We start from the raw sequence: 20,845 nt of genomic DNA, 5'->3' as shown, positions 1-20,845 counted from the left end.
ATGAGATTGTGATTATACATGTATCATGATAATACAGATTGATTTTGGAGACACGAAAGCCTCCCCTGAACTTCACTAAGGTATGTTGATTATGTTTATATTTTGGTTTAGCTGACATGGTATACTTGTAGGAATAATAATATAAAAGATGAATAGAAAAATGGTGGATTACAGCTCACGAGACTCCCCTTATAGATCAAATGAGAAACCAAGATATGAGTATGCTCTAAACATATCAGACACATTTAGAGGTTTGAAGGAAGAGATAAGAAGTTGAAAATTAGACAATGAAAAAATAATTCAGTCAAAAGAGATACTAGTAAGGGCATAGGAGAAACAAGCAGAGGTCAATGCAGTCATCCTTCAGAGCTTGCCATATTTCAAGAGACATGGACAACCACGAATCACTTATGGACAGAAGGACATGACTAATGGGGCATATGGTGGAAGGTATCATGGTGGGCATTGGTCAAGTATGGATGACATGGTTAGAGATGGAAGGGTCTTGGATACACCTAATAGGAGAGGTAATGGACATGGGTTCTACTCTAGTTCTAGTTCAGACAGGTATCATGGTCATCATTGCTATAATCCTTACAGGAGGAGTGATAGGGGATATTTTTTGGATGAGTTCAAGAAATATAAGCCACCTACATTTGATGGAGAGTTGAAGAAACCTGAAGATGTAGAGGCATGGTTTCCTGGGATGAAGAAATTCGTTGAGCTGCATGACTACACAGAGAACATGAAGGATAGGAAAGCTATTTTTAACCTCAAAGGGAAAGAAGACATCATGTGGGAATATGTGAAGTGCATCAAATATATAAAGACAGAGGAGTTGAGTTGGCATGAATTCAAGAGACCTTTCAGGAAGAATTACTTGTTAGAGAGGTACTACGACAGTAAAGCAAAGTATTTCTATGAGTTGAAGATGGGATCGATGACAGATGAGGAGTACACCACTGAGTTCCTAGAGTTATTGAGGTATGTACCATATCTTAAGGATGAGAAGGAAAAATTTCAAAGATTTTTCAGTGGATTTCCATTAGCATTTAAGGATCACATTGAGTATGATGAGCCTCAGTCACTAGAGGAAGTCATTGCAAAGTTGAAGCATTGTTATGAGCAATCAAAGTGTAAGACCGAATCTAAGAAGGGTTGGACAACACTGAAGGTAAATGGCCACTGAAGCGAACAAGACCTCAGGATGCAGGTGAGAAAGATAATGTTGTTCCTTAAGAGAAGTTTAATGTAGTGGAGAAGGGACATGGGTCTCAACCTAGAGAGTAGCAAAACGGAGGTGATGGTACGAGATAGTTGAAGTGTTGGATATGTGGCAAGGAGCATCTCAAGAAGGATTTTTCATCGTATCAGGGTGGTAGGCCTCATAATTACAGTGCTCAGGAGGCACGTACAGTTGGGGATGTTATATAGAGAATTCCTCAGATTTATGTAGCATTGGATAACATGCAGGAGGATCACTAGACATCTATTATTGAGACGAATGGTAAGATTTGCGATCAATTTATTTCTATTTTTATTGAACTTGGATCTAATTACAATTATGTTAACCCTCACCTCGTGGATAAGTGTGGTTTGATAAAATAAGTACATGTAGATTCTTGGTTAGTGCAGTTGGCTACAGGTACTAAGAAAAGAGTTAGTCATTGGGTAAGAGCTTGTACATTTGAGTTAAATGGTATGCCTACATCATCGCATATAAATTTACTTCCATTGGGATTATACAATATGATTTTGGGTATGGATTGGTTCTATATTCATAGGATTAAGGTGGATTGTTATGAAAATGTTATTGATTGCTTGGATGACAATGGAGAACAGAGAATATTACAAGGTAAGAAGAAGGCAATATCAGTGAGAATGGTTACATCTATGCATGAAAAGCACAGTTGCAAGAAATGGTGTGTATTATTTGCAGTGCATATTTCTAGTGATAAAGGTAAGGATGTTGAGGATGTGGAATTCTTCAAGAAGTCTCTAGTTTTGTAGCAGTTTCAGGATGTATTTCCTGAAGATATTTTAGAGTTGCCACGTAACTAGATGAGCACTCCCAAGCTAGTCGAATTGAAGCTGTAGTTGAAGGAAATGCTTGACAAGTGATACATTAGGCCAAGTGTATTGCCTTGGGGGTGCACCCATATTGTTTGTGATGAAGAAGGATGCTACTCCCAGGTTATGAATTTATTACAGGCAGCTGAACAAGCTGACGATCAAGAACAGGTATCCATTGTTGAGGATCAATGACTTCTTTGACTAGTTGAAGGGAGCAACAATGTTTTCAAAGATTAATTTGAGATCATGATATCATGACGTATGCATAAAAGAAGAGGGCATATACATGACTACTTTTTGGACCAAGTATGGGAATTATGAGTTCGTTGTAGTTCCTTTTGGTTTAACTAATGATCTAGCTACTTTCGTGTGTTTGATGAATAGTGTGTTGTGTCCTTATTTGGAAACGTTTGTGAATTATTCCTTAATGATATATGTATATATTATAAGGATGAGGAAGAGCATGACGAACAATTAGCAACAGTTTTGAGATTGCTAAGAGAACATCACAGCAATTAAACTAACAACAAACATTATATCTGGCCTAGTTACAGTTAAATACATGAGGCTGCCAACTATGCTCTTGTACAAGCTAGGATCAAAATCCTTGCTGCTGTCCTCTTTGCTGAGTTTTAATCCCATCGCTGTGGGAGTGATTGCTGCCTTGCTGTCCTGCATATTGAATCTTTCCAATACTTCATTTACATATTTTGCCTGTGAGATAAAAATCCCATTTTCATTTTGATCTACTTCTATTCCTAATAAGTATCTCAGCAAACCCATGTCAGTCATCTCAAATTCTTCTTTCATGACTGATTTGAAATTTTCAATGAGGTAGTCATCATTACCTATAAAAATAACATCATCAACATATAACACAACAATTAAAGTTTTACCATCATTTTCTTTGATGTAGACGGTGGGTTCTCCCTCACACTTCTCAAATCCATTTTCCAGTAGATAGAAATCTATCCTACTGTACCACGCTCTTTGCGCTTGCTTCAACCCATAAAGAGCTTTCTTCAATATGCACACTTTGTGCTCTTGGTGTTTCTTCTCATAGCCTGGAGGTTGTTCAATATAAACCTCTTCCATTAACACTCCATTTAGGAATGCTGACTTCACGTCCATTTGGTAAACTTTCCACTTGTGTTGTGCTGCTATGGACAGCATTTCTCTCACGGTTTCCATTTTTGCAACTGGTGCGAAAGTTTCCTCATAGTCTCTCCCATACTGCTGTTTGTATCCCTTGACAACCAGCCTTGCCTTGTGCCTTTCTATCTTGCCTTCAGCATTACTTTTGGTCTTGTAGACCCATTTAACTCCAATGACTTCTTTACCTTTTGGTAGTTCAACCAAATCCCATGTCTTGTTTCTTTCTATGGCATTGATCTCCTCATCCATAGCTTCTATCCATTTCCTATCCTTAATTGCTTCTTCGAAATGAATAGGGTCATCAACATGACAATATAATGCAAACAAAGAGTTCATACCTTCATTTGATGCCTCTTGCTCATAAATATCACTTAAATTTCTGAATTTCTTACCTCTTTCATTTGGTGTACAAGTACTTGAATAAGCACTTGAATTCCCTCATTGTGGTGTGCTTGGAGAATCACTTTCATTTCTCCTCAAGGGTGTCTCTTGCTGTCCTTGTGTTGGCGCCGCTATTTGGGGATGTATTTCAGCCATCTCCTCATCATCTTCATCATGAGACAAACAATTTTTAACATTCACTATTTTCTCTATGCTTCCATCCCAAGCTTCCTCCCCAATGAACTCAACATCTCTGCTCACAAAAAACTTCTTGGTAGATGGGATATACAACCTGTAAGCTTTGGATTCCTCACTGTATCCAATGAAAATATATTTCTCCCCTTTGCTGTCCAACTTCTTCCTTAGCTGATCTGGAATGTGTGCATAGGCCACACATCCAAAAACTTTCATGTGGGTGACTCCTTGCTTTCTCCCACTCCATGCTTCTTCCGGTACTTTGTTCATCACTGCTTTTGTAGGACACTTATTCAAAATATATACTGCACAGTGTACATCTTTAGCCCAATAATCATTTGGCAAATGCTTTGCCTTTAGCATACTCCTCGCCATATCCATAATGGTCCTATTCTTCCTTTCAGCAACTCCATTTTGCTGCGGGGTGTACCTAGCTGTAAATTGCTTATGTATTCCATTTTCTCTACAAAACCGTAGGAATTATTTGGAGATATACTCACCTCCTCTATCAGTTCTTAGAACTTTGATATGCAGCCCGCTTTGATTTTCTACAAATGCTTTAAAAATTCGAAAATTTTCAAACACTTCACTTTTGTTCTTCAGGAAATAAACCCAAGTCTTTCTTGTAAAATCATCAATGAATGTTAGAAAATATTGGCTGCCTGCTAGTGATGGAGTTTGCATTGGTCCACATAAATCTGAGTGGAAAATTTCTAAGGGTGCTTTTGCCCTAATGATTTTCCCGGATGGAAAACTTTCTCTGTGTTGTTTCCCCAAGATACAACCTTCACAAAGGCTGTCTGGTTTCTCTATCAATGGTAATCCTCTTATCATTCCTTTTCTACTCAACAAGTTAAGACCTCCAAAGTTGAGATGTCCAAATCTCAAGTGCCACAACCAATTTTCATCCTTTGGTACGCTTTGGAAGGCCTCTTGGGTAACAGCTGCAATTACTTCTTTGTTTTTCAAATCTGCCCTTATTCTGAGAGGGAACATCCTATTCCTCGTCATCTTCACTTCAGCAATACATCGTTTGCTGGGTGCTCAATTCATGTTGGTGCATACATCATTCTCAAAGAAGACATTGTAACCCTTTTGAACAAGATGTCCAATACTTAAGATGTTACACTTCATTCCAGGAACATAATAGACATCTGCTATGGTTTTCTTTTCACCTTTCTTTGTAAATATTTTAACTTCTCTTTTTTCCATAATAAAAATTTTACTATCAGTCCCAAGTGTGACTTGTGATTTCACATTTTGATCTAAAGTAGAAAATAGGGCTATGTTTCCTGTCATATGGTTACTACAACCGGAATCTAGAAACCATATATCTTCATTGTTTGTTTCAACCATATTACAAGCTAAAAGCACATTATCTTGGATGATATTTTATCTAGTGATATTTGCATTAGATCTATTATTCATATCACACTGCTTCTTCCTACATTCATTGGCATAATGCCATTTTTTTACAGTAATAACATTGGACATTGGATTTTTCATACTTTTTTCCTTGAGCATGATGCTGTCCACTTTGTTGGCTGCTGCCTTGGCCTTGGTTCTGATTTGGATTGCTGCCTCTTCCTTGAGCATTTGCTGGACTGTTCCTTTCACCTCTGTTTTGGCTTCTACCTCTCCCTCTCTTGTTTCCTCCGTCTTGACCTCTTCCTCTTCCAAAGGACATCTGGGTCTTGAAGGCTTGTTCTAGAGATGAGTTTTCATTTCTACTCAACCTCTGCTCATGTGTTATCAGTGATGCATGAAGTTCATCAACTGAAAAGTTTGAGAGATCCTTTGTCTCTTCTATGGTGGTGACAATCACATCAAACTTTGAGGGTAGAACTCTCAATATTTTCTCCACAATCCTCTTTTCTTCAAGAATCTCTCCATGAGATCTTATTTGTGTGATCAGACCAATCACATGTGTGAAGAATGAGTCAATATTATCTGACTCCTTCATGCACAGGTTCTCAAAATCTCTCCTCAGCAACTGTAGTTTTGTTGTCTTCACTTTCTCCATGCCTTGATAGACTGTCTTGAGAGTTTGCCATGCTTCTTTGGATGTCTTGGCTGCTGCTATCCTTGGAAACACACTCTGGTCCACTGCTTGATACAAAAATACAAGGGATTTTGAATCCTTCTTCCTATTGCTCTTCAACAGATCCTTCCCTGCCTGAGTTAACCTATTAAACTCATCTTCATCTGCTGGTTCTTCAAATCCATCTTCAACTAATTCCCATAAATCTTGTGAGGCAAACATGGCTCTCATGGTTATTGCCCAATAGTCATAGTTTTTTCGATTAAACTATGGGAGGTGAGTATTAAAAATACCCATGCTAGTGCTGGAGCCAGCCATCCCTTGCACTCTCAGCTATGCTTCAAATACTTCACTGTGTATTTAAAATAACAAACTGTCTTCAACAACAACACAAAAAAAACTTTGAGAAATACCTGAATCATTTCTTGACTGTGTCTTCACTCTGCTGACGAAGTTGTTGCAGTAAAAAAATCCTTCCTTCAGCTTCTTTGACACCTTCAAAGAGCCTGGACAAGCTCTGATACCAAGTTGGAAATTTCTGATAATTTGAAACACAAAAGACTGAATACAGAGACAATGCTTTGTTTATCCCAGGAAACCAAAAAAAATGTTTGCTGAAAGCAGAGTTCACACATACACAGATAACACTTTGTATTTATTAATAAAACAAACTGCCATTACAAAACATCTTCCTCTTAATAGAGGGATTCACCGCCACTTGCATAAAAAAAATTTACTCTGGCTCTCGAGAAAGTTTTACACTGCTATGTAAAAAATTTCTTTACATTCACTCCTGTGTGAAATTTTTCATTACATTCAGGTTGCCGGTCTTTCACATTGCATATTCAATAAAAAAAAATTTACATTTGCGCTACTGCGCATTCCCATTCGTTTCAACGAACAACTAAAAACTCCTGTAAAAGGAATCCCCAAATTTCATTCGCTGCCGCGAGTTTTTCTTCTTTGTTTCGCACTGCTGTGCTCCCCTTTTTATTACACATACGAATGAACACAAAACATTACATATACCAAAACGAAAAAAAAACTTAACAATACGTTGACTTGCCCATACCTCCGTAAGTAAAAAAAAACAATAAAATTAAAACATTTACCAACCATCCTACGAACCATATTAAATTTCATTAATACTTTTCTGACGCTGTCAAACAAAAATTTCACCTCACGCAATATTCAGGCTTGTATGCATCTTTGACTTCAATCAACGGCTTCAAACCTTCACTTTAATCTAACGGTTATCGCTCAGTTGAACCAAACGAAGTTTACCGGCTGGGGGATTAGCAGTTTTGGAGTCGTACAGCGAACACGCGTCGCTCGGTCAGAGTGATCAGAGGCCCACTGCTTTGTGCGAAAGGTGGTGCCATATGAAACAGGTGGTTTTGTGGAATTAAATGCCGCGGGACTGTCCAGCTATTACGGCACTTGAAATTACGATTTCAACACTTCTTCGCTCTTTCCACTACTCTCTTCACAAATTTATCGTGGATTCCCTCTTGAACGAATACCCGGGATCCTGTGAAGCATACTTGTCCCTGCCATCCAAATGAAATAGCAATTGCTTTGAATAATGGAAGAATTTTTAGTAATTTTTAAGTATATAAAGTTTTGCTCGTGATCAGATTGCTATAAATTATTACATCAGGACCAATCTCCCCACTTAACTATTTACTTAATTATAATAAAAACATTGCCAATGACTACTTTGAGCTTACCATGTTATAAAATATCGCAGTGACTGCTTTGAGCTTACCATGTTATAAAGCAGTGTGGGCAAGATTCACGAACTCCTCAATACCAGCATCATCCATGATAATCAAAGGAGATTTTCCACCGAGTTCGAGAGTTACAGGTTTCAAGTTGCTCTTGGCAGCGGCTACCATGACAATCCGACCTATTTCAGTAGACCCTGTAAAGGCAACCTACACAGAAACAAATACTTCTTTACCAATATTGCTTCCATGGTACTGATGAGCCCCAAAAATGGACAATTATTTGGGCTCATTCAACCTCCTAATTTGACTTAATCCACCATTCTCATTAGTTTATTGCATGCTTTTGATTATATTTATGTTAATAGAGTGAATTTGGTTAGTCATTATGCCAACAAGTCTAATGGGTGCTTTGTGTAGCCTTTTTGGTCAACTTGGAGACAAAATTGAAGGTCTTAATGAGCACTTGGCAGCCAAATTCGTGGGAGAACAAGCTAGAGGATTTGTAGGAAGGTGTCCCCTTCATTTATGGGCCCTTACCTCGAATTCTCCACCATCAACTCGGAGTTCAAGGGCCACTGAATCAATCAGCACAAGGGCAGCCAAGCAAGTCAAGTAGGACTGCTGTTAACTCCAAGTTTTGGGCAGCCAAGTCCCTAAAGTTTAGGAGGACTGTTGGGTCCTCAATTTGTATAAATAAGAAGGCTTAGGGCCTCATTTTGGTTAGCCAGTGGATGTTAGCTAGTTAGCCAGTAGATAGTAGCTAGTAGATAGTCATTTCGTAGTCTTGTTGTAGCTAGTTTGTAGTTCGATTTTTATGCAATAGATTAGCTTTGCTTTCAGCTCATTCTCAAGCTCTCCTTGTGGACAGTTTTGATGTAACTCTTCATTTCTTGATCAATAAAGATGAATCCAGCTTTGCACCAGCTCTAAATCTCTCTTTGGAGGCTGTAGCTCTTGGGGTTGGGCCCATCTCAAGCGCCCAATACCTCCTTTGTTTATCTTTATGTGTTTTGCTGCGTTCTTAAAATAAAATCTGCTATTTAGATTTAGATCTTTCTTTGTTATGTAGATTTATTTTGATGGTTAAAGTAGCTTTTTACGTTTGGAATAGAGTGGTAGGATTTAGTCATGCATTCAGATCTTTTGGACTGTTCTTGCTCACGTGTTGTACATGGTTTCCTTGCAAATAAAGCTGCTGTCCATTCTTGTTACTGTTAGCTAGATCATATTAGGGTAGCATAACTAGATCTTTGTTTTCTTGCATGTCTTTGTTTGTTCAGTTTGAAAAACCACTTGCAGAGTACCTGTTATCCTTCCTTACCTGCCCATACTCCATCCAACCTACCTGCTTCATCCTTCACTTATAAACCTTACCTTACATTTGCCTCATCCGCTTACTTTGCCATGATTCTCATCTTCTTGTGCAACATCGCTTCATCCATCCTTGAACAAATCCAATCGCTCCTTAGCCTCATCCACCAAGTCCTAGACCTCTTCACACCCCTATTTCACCTCCATACTCATTCCTCCATCTTTTTCCCTCCATCCATGCTCCAAAATCCCATTTCGAAACATCCTGTAGAAGAATTACAGAACATCCTGTAGAACCCCTGCAGACTTCCTGTAGAAGCTCATAAACACGGTTTCTTGGCAGCCAAACTTTGTGAGACTCTCTGGAAGGGTGTTAGGGACCCTTTAGACCCTCTCTGAACCTTCCCAACCTTTCCCAAGCGCTTCTCCTCCTTGATCCACCTCTGCACAGTGAAAAGCTAGTTAAAAGCACATGCATGATAATTCTAATAACTTAATCAAAAATACAAAAAGATGTTTTCTTCAGATAGTGATAACTTAGACACATGCATTTTACCTTCCTAGAAGTAATGGCATCTCTTCTCGTAGTTTGCATTCTCATTTTTGCATCAGTAGGACTAGTTGGTAGAATTAGGGTTTGCTAGGGTTTGCTAGGGTTTGTATTTCTTTTTGGCTTTCAGTTTCTTTCCGCAAGTAGATTAGCTTCCTTTGAGTTAGCTTTCGTCCATCAGTTAAAAAGCTTATTCTAAGAGCTCATAGAAGTTGGCTTGAGCCCCTAGCGGACTTGTGCCAGCTGACCAAGTGACAGCTGCGGCAAGAGCTAGTACTTGTGCATACAGCACCGTCGCTTCCAAGTTTGTTACGAACTACCGGGTTGATAAAATTAAAGAAGGGAGTTCCAGGAGTTGTAGCATTATTGCTACAATACTGGGGCCCACCACCTTTTTGGCACCGTTGCCAGGGAAGCGTCAGAGTATTAGTGATTGTTGCTATTCTTCTATTTTCCACTACAACCTTCTGCTAAGTAGTTTATTTCATTTCCATTATGCAATTTCTTTTATGCAAAAGTAGATTAGCATTTCCCGCTATCATAGATTAGCATTTCAATTCCGCAATTTCATTTCTGCAAGCGTAGATTAGCATTTCAATTCCGCAAGCGTAGACTATCATTTCATTCCTGCAATTTCATTTGAGCAAAATAGATTAGTCCTTTCTTGCTTTCGTTTCAATTCCGCATTTTTATTTTAGCAAGATAGTTAGTTGCAGTTCAATCTATTTCAGTTTTGCAGGTAGAAGTAGAAAAAAGCAAAAATCAACCAAAAAGATTTCCTTTCATGCCTGGTAGGAGTAGAGATAAGTTAGAAAGATATTTTCACAACACCCCCCTTTGCTTCACACAGCCAACCTTCTCTCTTCTTCGATGGCTGTGACTAAGAAGAACCCCTGGGTGGACATCAAGACATATCTGAAGAACCTCTAGGGGAGAAGAAGAAGAAAACATTCCTCTGGATCAAATGGCTACAAGCAGAAATGTTGGGAGCAATACCTTGTCCAAGAATGAATTTGCAAATCAAATCGAAGATTTCAAGAGTGATATGAGGCAGTTTCTTGCCATGCAACTGGGTACCTTGCGGATCCAAAAGAAGTAAGAAGAAGCCAAGAAGGCTTTGGCCATTTTTTGTCCTAGGTGCACTAGAAAGCATCCTAGGAACGAATGTCCAATGCACTCTTTAGAAGTGTGTTTCATCTGTGAAGAATACCATCCTACAAATCAGTGCCCTTCCTTGCCTGGACTTAAAGTTGCATATCAGAGAGCCAAAGGAGCCACTGAATCACTCTGTTATATGAACCAAAGGAGGCCACATGGACCCATACCCTACCAGCAGGGAATGCAAGGTACATCCTAGACCTATTATGACCCCTATCAAGCCACTTTCATGCCTTCTTGGGGTCCCCCTGCTCATCCTTCCTGGTTCACACCTCCTCCTTGTTCCTTCACAGATCCATATTATGCCCAACCAGTTGCTCATTCATTTCACTCTTATGCTCAGCCACAGCCTCAGTGGAATGCACCTTATCAGGAGTGGAGGCCCTAGTACAACTCTCATCCCGCTCATTTTCCTCCACCACCTGCTCATCCACAACCATCGCCTCCTCCTCCACCAAGGCAACCCCAAATGCCTACCCAACCACAATGCCATCCATCTCCATCTCAATTTCGCACCTCCACTCAACTACCCATACCATTTCCAAAGCCATACAATGGAGTAGCTCAATCCAATATCAAAGCTGAGGCACAACATATCCAAATGACTCCTCTTGAGCTCAATGATATTCACCATAGCTCAGGAAAAGCATTGCAAAAAAGAGATCATCTTGAAAGCATTGAAGGATCACATCCAGCAAAAGAAGATTCAAAAGAAGAGATCAAAGAACCATGGGCTGCACTTGATGAAGAGAAGAGATCAAAATCAGAGATCGAGAAAGCTTCATCATGGTTACCATAAATCTTCCATGTATTCAAGAGAAAGATCAGCAAAAAGAGGAAGATGAGAAAGTCATGTTAGAAGGTGACATGAAACATGATCCAGATCAGCAAAAGAACCAAGGATATCAAAGCTATATTAAGATATGGTTTCAGAAGGTCACTAAGTTGCAGCGGTACTTTCTTCCTCAGCTTTGTTTGATCCCTCCAAAGCCAGATCATTTGGTCTCTGAGATCTGGATACCTGTCAAAGCATGCATTTGGAGCCTTCACATCATCTTTTCTCTAATCTCGATGTGCACATGGCTCCATTGGAAGTATTCTTATACTTGAAAACGATTTTGTTTTTCAAGTAGGGTAGGGTACAAAAAAAAAAAAAAAAATAAAAGAAAAAATGAAAATAAGAAGAAAATAAAAATCTAAGGTGAAAACCTCCTTGGAGGCGCCTTAGATTGGCTCATTGATTGAAAACCTCCATGAGGCGGTCAATGGGTTGGAAAGAAAAGAAAATAAAAATGGAATAAGATCCCTGGGTGAAAACTTTCCTTGGAGGCGCTCAGGGCAGGCAATTAGGGTGAAAACCTCCATGAAGCGCCCTAGTTGTTTTTCAAAAAAAATAAAAAAAGAGAAAAATAAAATAAAAATATAACTAATTTCCATTGGCTAATTGCAGGTTGCAAGAAGGACGTTTCATGACAGGAGGAGCACTTAGATCAAGATCAAAGGAATTTTTCTTGTGCCTTCTACAGGAAGCTCTGTATTTCTACAGGAAACATCCTGCAGAACCTTTGGACGAGCCAAATCCCAATTTCAAAAGTGAATCTAATGGTGGGAATCTGTTGATTAGGCCTACAAGCACTTGTGTGTCCATCCGTTGCCTTTATCCATCATTTTTTTCCACCTCCTTGTGCTTCTCATTGTGCTTCTGCAGGAACTTCCTGTAGAAATTGTGGGAAACTAGACATGGATTTCAAAAAGTGGTTTGGCGAACATGGTAGCTTCCTCAAGGGTTCAGAAGTCCTCATGCAATCTTCCAACTCCTCCTCCATCATCTCCATACCTGCGTCACAGCCCAAGCTCAGTTTTTCCTTCCATGCAAACATTTGCAAAAAGCCTTGAGGCAAAAATCCATAGAACAAAATTTGTTTTTGCCATAACTTGAAAACCATGCATCCATTTGACAAACCGTTTTATGGGGAATTGTACAAGGGTGATGGCAACATGCTTGAGCAGTTTCAGCCAATTCCGGTGCACGGTTTCCAATAAATAAGCCTCCATCACCATCAGCCATTTTTGCATTTTCTCCATAACCGTGCATCCATTTCAAAACTTGTTTCATGGGGATATGCATATGAGTGATGGTAACCTACCGAAGCAGTTTCAGCCAATTCCGATGCACGGTTTCCAAGAAATCGATCTCTGAAATCTTCAGCCATTTTCCATTTTTCTCGAAATCCGTGCATCCATTGATCACGATTTTGCTATGGGAGATGCATCATGATGATAGAAACATGCTCAAAAAGTTTCATATCAATCCGCTTTACCGTTTGGGAGAAATGGCGAAAACAAGTTCTGATTCTGTGACATTGCAGCAGCAGCAGCTTGAAAGTGCAGATTTGAACGTGGAAACAAATGCATGTAGCTTAGATCTGGTCAGAGGACACATGCACAAGGAAAAGCAATAAAAAATCATCAGCCAAGCCCTCATGCAACCAAAGGATCCAAGCATGCAGCAGCAGAACATGAGCATGCAGCAGCAAAAAGCTTCACAAGCAGCCGTTTGACTTCAGGTACGTGACTAAACCTTGTTCATCTATTGCATGAATCTAGCCTAAGCATTGCATGAACGAATGGAATGGTGAAATTAAGCCATGAATATAGCAAGACATCCAGTTCTCTAGCACTCACGAGAAAGTCACGCAGCATGCATGGATCAGTCATGCACGTGAAATTTAAAAAACACGGACAGTGTGAGTAGTCTAAACTCCAGTGCAACTGATGGATGAGATCACAGGTAGAGAACACACAGTTAACCACTGCAGTTCATGATAGCACAATAGTTGCATGGGCCAGCACACGTCTTTGCCACCTCACTCCACCAACAATCACGCAGAAATTAATGAGCGCTCAGCCGAAATTCGTAGGCTGTTATCCAACTTGCACTTGCAAAACATGTTCTTTTTTTTCACCCAAGCTGGCTACGTTGTTGCATCCAGGAATCAATGTTCGGGTTTTCTTGCCTGGTTCCCTTTCTCACATTGTCCAGCACATAGCTCCAGGTTATAGATCTTTACCAAATCCAGGTAGTCTCTGTCAGATTCAAAGTTCCGCTGATATAAATGACAATACATCTTTGTCTTCTGATTGTTCCTTTAGTGAAGGAAGTTTGCAGGGCCCTGAAAGTGGATTAGACCAAGAAATTGATCAATCACATGTTAAGTGAAGGCTCAGACCCTGAAATTATGTGCAAGGATAGGTCAAGACATTCACCAAGTAGCTTGACTAGAAACTCTGGTGTGAAGTTGAAAGCTTCCGAGTCAAATGATAAAATGAGTAATGATGTAGAAGGAAAGAGTAAAGTTGGGAAAAAAACATGTCGAACCACTAATCTCTTTATCGGATGGTGAGCATGGAAAAGACAAAGAAGTTGATCACTATGATCTGTCTACAATTTCTGACAGTATACCGCTGATGCGCCATGATGCATTGGAGTCATGGCTATGGCCAGTCCTGCCTGTTCCTGGCCCTTTTTCATCTACAAAATAATCTATACTATCTGGCTATGCCAACCTGTCAATAGGAACTGTGGATAGAGAGCCCAGGAAGTATACACTTTTAGATTTTACAAATGGGGATGGTATGAATGTCATGTATGCATTCTCTAATGAACAGTCATGTTATTCACCAATGATGGTCTGTGCTCGTTTTTTTTTATAATCGTTCAGTAGATGCAATTTTTAACATTGTTGTCAAAGCTGATGAGTCAATCAAGTCTCCTGTTGAATCTGGAGCACCAACAACATAATACACGATCAACCTGTGGTTTCATCAGAACCACCAAAAGTTATTCCTATGCAAGAGATTCCTTGTCTTGGTCCAGGTCAAACAATAGAGGCAGAGTTGTATGTTTCTTTTCATCATCAGTTAGTACCTCTCAAGTTGGGTGTCTATTGCAATAAGGATGGCTAATGACAGCAGTTCCTCACATATCTACAGAGAAGAAAACACTGAAGCAATTACAAGCTCGGCATACCTGAGACACGGTATCCTGGATGGACAAAGAAGACTGTGTATATATATTGCAGAAATAACAAGGGTTACATCTCGGCTCTATATTCAGATCTGTCTAGACATATCACAACGAATATATGTGATACTCAGTATACCTATGATTAAGAAATATCTATGGAGGTATAAACCTAGGAATATATATGAACATCATCTCGCCAACCTGCAAGTGTTTTCATCAAAGAGATGAAGTTGAAGGATCTGTCCTATGATCAAGGATCTCAGCATACAATTTATATTGGCCTGCATACCTCAGTGTGAACTGTAATTTGATATCTCTCAATGGGTATTTGAAATAAAATTCCAGGGTTGCAATCACAGTTTAGAAACACATGGAGATCTAACCTTCAGGTAGAGTTCATGGATATGATAAAGAAGCAACAGTGAGGGTCTCAATGATGATGTAACAAACACAAGAAAGACCACCACAGAAGGAACAAGAAGAGGAATGAGGGAAAAGGACAAGCTGTTGAGGCCAAAGCAGGGGGTGGTAAAATAACACAAATGCCAAGGGAGAAGCGGTTGCAAGCACGAGCAGAGAAGACTGAAAAAGGCCAAACAAGTAGGGACACACCCAAGGCAGCCACAACACAGTTCAAGGAGAAGGCACCCCCAGCCAAGCAAGCAAAATCAGAGAAAATTGGTTCTACAGGAAGTTAGCAGACTGTTTCTACAGGAAGACAGAGGACTGTTTCTACAGGAAGCCAGCGAACTGTTTCTACAGGAAGTTTGAAAAGAGGGAAGTCAAAGGAGAAATCGGCCGAGATTTTAGCCAAGGAGGCCACCAGGGCCATCAAAGATGAGGAGAGAGATTGGTTGCTTAGAGGATGAGCAACACTTTCAGTAGGGGGGTGATGATGAGCCCCAAAAATGGACAATTATTTAGGCTCATTCAACCTCCTAATTTGACTTAATCCACCATTCTCATTAGTTTATTGCATGTTTTTGATTATATTTATGTTAATATAGTGAATTTGGTTAGTCATTATGCCAACAAGTCTAATGGGTGCTTTGTGTAGCCTTTTTGGTCAACTTGGAGACAAAATTGAAGGTCTTAATGAGCACTTGCCAGCCAAATTCGTGGGAGAACAAGCTAGAGGATTTGTAGGAAGGTGTCCCCTTCATTTATGGGCCCTTACCTCGAATTCTCCACCATCAGCTCGAAGTTCAAGGGCCACCGAATCAATCAGCACAAGGGCAGCCAAGCAAGTCAAGTAGGACTGCTGTTAACTCCAAGTTTTGGGCAGCCGAGTCCCTAAAGTTTAGGAGGACTGTTGGGTCCTCAATTTGTATAAATAAGAAGGCTTAGGGCCTCATTTTGGTTAGCCAGTGGATGTTAGCTAGTTAGCCAGTAGATAGTAGCTGGTAGATAGTCATTTCGTAGTCTTGTTGTAGCTAGTTTGTAGTTCGATTTTTATGCAATAGATTAGCTTTTCTTTCAGCTCATTCTCAAGCCCTCCTTGTGGACAGTTTTGATGTAACTCTTCATTTCTTGATCAATAAAGATGAATCCAGCTTTGCACCAGCTCTAAATCTCTCTTTGGAGGCTGTAGCTCTTGGGGTTGGGCCCATCTCAAGCGCCCAGTACCTCCTTTGTTTATCTTTATGTGTTTTGCTGCGTTCTTAAAATAAAATCTGCTATTTAGATTTAGATCTTTCTTTGTTATGTAGATTTCTTTTGATGGTTAAAGTAGCTTTTTACGTTTGGAATAGAGTGGTAGGATTTAGTCATGCATTCAGATCTTTTGGACTGTTCTTGCTCACGTGTTGTACATGGTTTCCTTGCAAATAAAGCTGCTGTCCATTCTTGTTACTGTTAGCTAGATCATATTAGGGTAGCATAACTAGATCTTTGTTTTCTTGCATGTCTTTGTTTGTTCAGTTTGAAAAACCACTTGCAGAGTACCTGTTATCCTTCCTTACCTGCCCATACTCCATCCAACCTACCTGCTTCATCCTTCACTTATAAACCTTACCTTACATTTGCCTCATCCGCTTACTTTGCCATGATTCTCACCTTCTTGTGCAACATCGCTCCATCCATCCTTGAACAAATCCAATCGCTCCTTAGCCTCATCCACCAAGTCCTAGACCTCTTCACACCCCTATTTCACCTCCATACTCATTCCTCCATCTTTTTCCCTCCATCCATGCTCCAAAATCCCATTTCGAAACATCCTGTAGAAGAATTACAGAACATCCTGTAGAACCCCTGCAGACTTCCTGTAGAAGCTCATAAACACGGTTTCTTGGCAGCCAAACTTTGTGAGACTCTTTGAAAGGGTGTTAGGGACCGTTTAGACCCTCTCTGAACCTTCCCAACCTTTCCCAAGCGCTTCTCCTCCTTGATCCACCTCTGCACAGTGAAAAGCTAGTTAAAAGCACATGAATGATAATTCTAATAACTTAATCAAAAATACAAAAAGATGTTTTCTTCAGATAGTGATAACTTAGACACATGCATTTTACCTTCCTAGAAGTAATGACATCTCTTCTCGTAGTTTGCATTCTCATTTTTGCATTAGTAGGACTAGTTGGTAGAATTAGGGTTTGCTAGGGTTTGTATTTCTTTTTGGCTTTCAGTTTCTTTCCGCAAGTAGATAGCTTCCTTTGAGTTAGCTTTCGTCCATCAGTTAAAAAGCTTCTTCTAAGAGCTCATAGAAGTTGGTTTGAGCCCCTAGCGGACTTGTGCCAGCTGACCAAGTGACAGCTGCGGCAAGAGCTAGTACTTGTGCATACAGCACCGTCGCTTCCAAGTTTGTTACGAACTACCGGGTTGATAAAATTAAAGAAGGGAGTTCCAGGAGTTGTAGCATTATTGCTACAATACTGGGGCCCACCAAGTACCTTGATGTTAAAAAAGATAAATAAGAAACATGATTACCTTGTCAATATCCATATGGCTGCTTATTGCAGCACCAGCCGTTTCTCCAAAACCAGTTGTGACATTAAGAACACCAGGTGGAAGCCCTGCCTGTGACAACAGCCAAACATTGAAACATTGGCATGAAAACTTCTTGGGGATAAGAAATGATTTCTGACTTCAACTGTGAATAGGAATTACACACACATATTGACTTACCTCCTTGGCCAGATGTGCACAATAAAGTGCGGTTTGATAACTATAGTGCATCCACAAGCCAAAGCTGGAGAGATTTTGATGAAAAACATGACAAGTGGGAAGTTCCATGGTATAATCTGACCGACCACTCCAATAGGCTCATGCAAAGTATACGCCTGATATTGGCCTCCCATTTTTAATGTTTCCCCATTTATTTTATCAGCCGCTCCTGTACATGTCATGAAATTTATATATTGTAATTACATAGAAACCTTTGTTAATTGCATTTCCAAAGCTGCGTAAGTCAATATAATATTTCTTTATTATCGGACAGAGGGAGGTCCTGCGATGTTTATAATTGTGATAACTTTGAAGTTACAACCTTGGACAATGAACCATATTGACAAACCCTCGTTAACGTACCACACGATACATTTTTTTTATTGGTACAAGCTACACGAACAACTTCTATTTCTTATTCTATGGAATCAAGGTATAGATAAATGAATAAGGAATCAAGGTATAGGAAAATATATCATAAAAATACAACAGTCTAGTGACAACATTTACCTGTTATTTAGAGGAATTAAGGTGGCATTATAAACAAATAGATTATATGAAACCATTTTTTAGATCGTTTATTGTAATAATTTGGTTGGTACAAATAACATTTATCTTTATTCTGAGAAATCAAGATTAAGGAATCAAGGTGGTATTATAAACCAATCTGTTATATAAAATAAAAAATAATTTTTTTAGATAATTTATTATATTAATTTAGTTAGTATAATCCATATTTATTTTTATTCTGAAAAATGAAAATAGATAATTATATTATAGATAAACATACTAGAAATAGAAAAAAAAAAAACAACAGTCCATAAAATATCATAACGTACGTTAGATTCGAACCCTACAACCAGAAAGACAACATAATCTCTACCACATGACTTTCCATCCTTGACACCTACCGCAAGATACATATAATAGGAATTTTCAATCTTATACTTACCACAAGATACATGTAAGACTCAAAATTCCTCTTAATGGGAGATATTTTAAGCATGGGTATCATGGAGTATTGACTGTTGAGTACCTGCATAGTATCTGAGAGTCTGGATACACCCCGGCAAATCGACAGCACGAGCAAGGGTCAGTGGTTTTCCATTATCTAGTGTTTCAAGAGCTGCTAGTTCATCTATATGCTACTCTACCAAATCTGCGTACTTCATGAGATCCAAATCACAAGGCAAAAACACAAGGAATTTATTTATGCACAATGGTCCATGATCTAAAAAATGATATTACATAGCCAGACATTCGAGGCCAAGGCCGCTTATCGAAAGCCTCCCGGGCCGTCTTCACAGCCAAATCCACATCCTCCTCATCACCTTCTGCGACGCGCGTTATCAAATCTCATGTTCGAGGATCCAAAGTTTCAAACGTCTTCCCTGCACAGAAATTTCGCCTCATCCTTGCATCCAGTATTAATCCACAGAAATGCCAAGCTTAAGCTCAAAATATTTTAGCATTCAAGTTTGGACACGGTGGTTAATCATGGTTCGGTTTATACATAATTCATATATAGAAATATAAATTTGCTTTGAAAATGGTGGAAATTTTGGTGTGACTTTATAATTTTGTAGAGATTTTGGGAAATTTCGATTTTGGGTGTCCAAAATTTTTTTGAGAGTGCTGAATCCATTTCCACCATTAAAAAACAATTCAATGCTCATATTTTTTTGAAAAAAAATTTCTCGAAATTTTAGTTAAAAATAATTTTCCAGGAGAATGTGTGGCCTTGGAAGACAATGCCCTTTATATCTATATCCAAAAATAAAGAAACAAAACAGCAAAAACTCTAAATATTTGAACCTACCCACTAGCATTATTTAAAAAGGCTACAATTACACTAAGATCTGCTAATTTCTTCAAAAAATTTAATTGTGAAAGTGTTTGAATCATTTTTTGGCATTAAAAATGGATTCAGTACCATCAAAAATCCTTGCTATACCCAAAATAGTTTAACAATTATAATAAAAATTAAAAAAATTACCACAAAATTTTATCAAAACCATACAAAAATTTCTATTATTTTCTCAATATACTTAAAATACTTAATTTATATCCAAAAATAATATAGCAAAACCCAATAATTCAAAATAACATATACATACCTGAAATTGCATCCACAAATTTTCCATCGATAAAGAGTTTGGTGAATTTGACAGACACGATATGGTCCGGATCGGTACCATTACCTACCCCATTATCTGAGCCGGCCATTCTTTCACGCAACTCCAATTTCTTGAATCCTTCAAGACTGCACACCATTCGTTATAATTAGAGTTCGGTGAATTTCACAGACACGATACAATTACCTACCCCATTATCTGAGACGGCCATTCTTTCACGCAACTCGAATTTCTTGAATCCTTCAAGACTGCACACTATTCGTTATAATTAGAAAGTGTTAACATTGAAACAGATCCCAGCGAAACACCATGCACCCAAAACCAAGAAAGTTGAAAAGGAAATGAAATTGAAAGAATTCCATTATAAGCAATACGTTCAAGTGAGGAATCTCAGACAGCGTAATCAATATATTGATATCCTATTTATAGGAATCGAATGACAGAGCTGAGAATCTTTTTAGGTGAGGGGCACAGACACGTCAACTCTGTACGTGGGAGTGATGCACACATTCTCAGTGTTACCTCCGTTACATTCCAATCTTACCAGCAAAAACTGAGAATTATGGGAATTTTGGTATGGTTGTGGGTAACTGTAAAAAGTTTTCTCAAAATCTATAAGAAATCGCAATTAATCCTTCCTTACCAATACATCCAACTTTATGTGCTGCATGAGTTTTTGGAAAGTGAGAATTATGGGAATTTAGGTATGGTTGTGGGTAACTATAAAAGGTTTTCTCAAAATTTATAAGAAATTGCTACTAGTCAGATTCAGTAATATTTTTTTTACATGGTGGGAAAATTTATCATAACTTTGTTGTCAAACCAGCAGTCATGAATGTCCTCATCTCTCGCTGTTAACCGCCAATGCTAGCCGACTCGTCATTGTTATTTAAGGAAAACCATGCCACCTGGAATAACCCCCACCTGGAA

The sequence above is a fragment of the Pinus tabuliformis genome, chromosome 1_2 (assembly GCF_031772625.1).
Source record: "Pinus tabuliformis cultivar Carrire ecotype Pingquan chromosome 1_2, CPIR1, whole genome shotgun sequence".
NCBI lineage: Eukaryota > Viridiplantae > Streptophyta > Pinopsida > Pinales > Pinaceae > Pinus > Pinus tabuliformis.
This window is presented reverse-complemented; position numbering follows the sequence as displayed.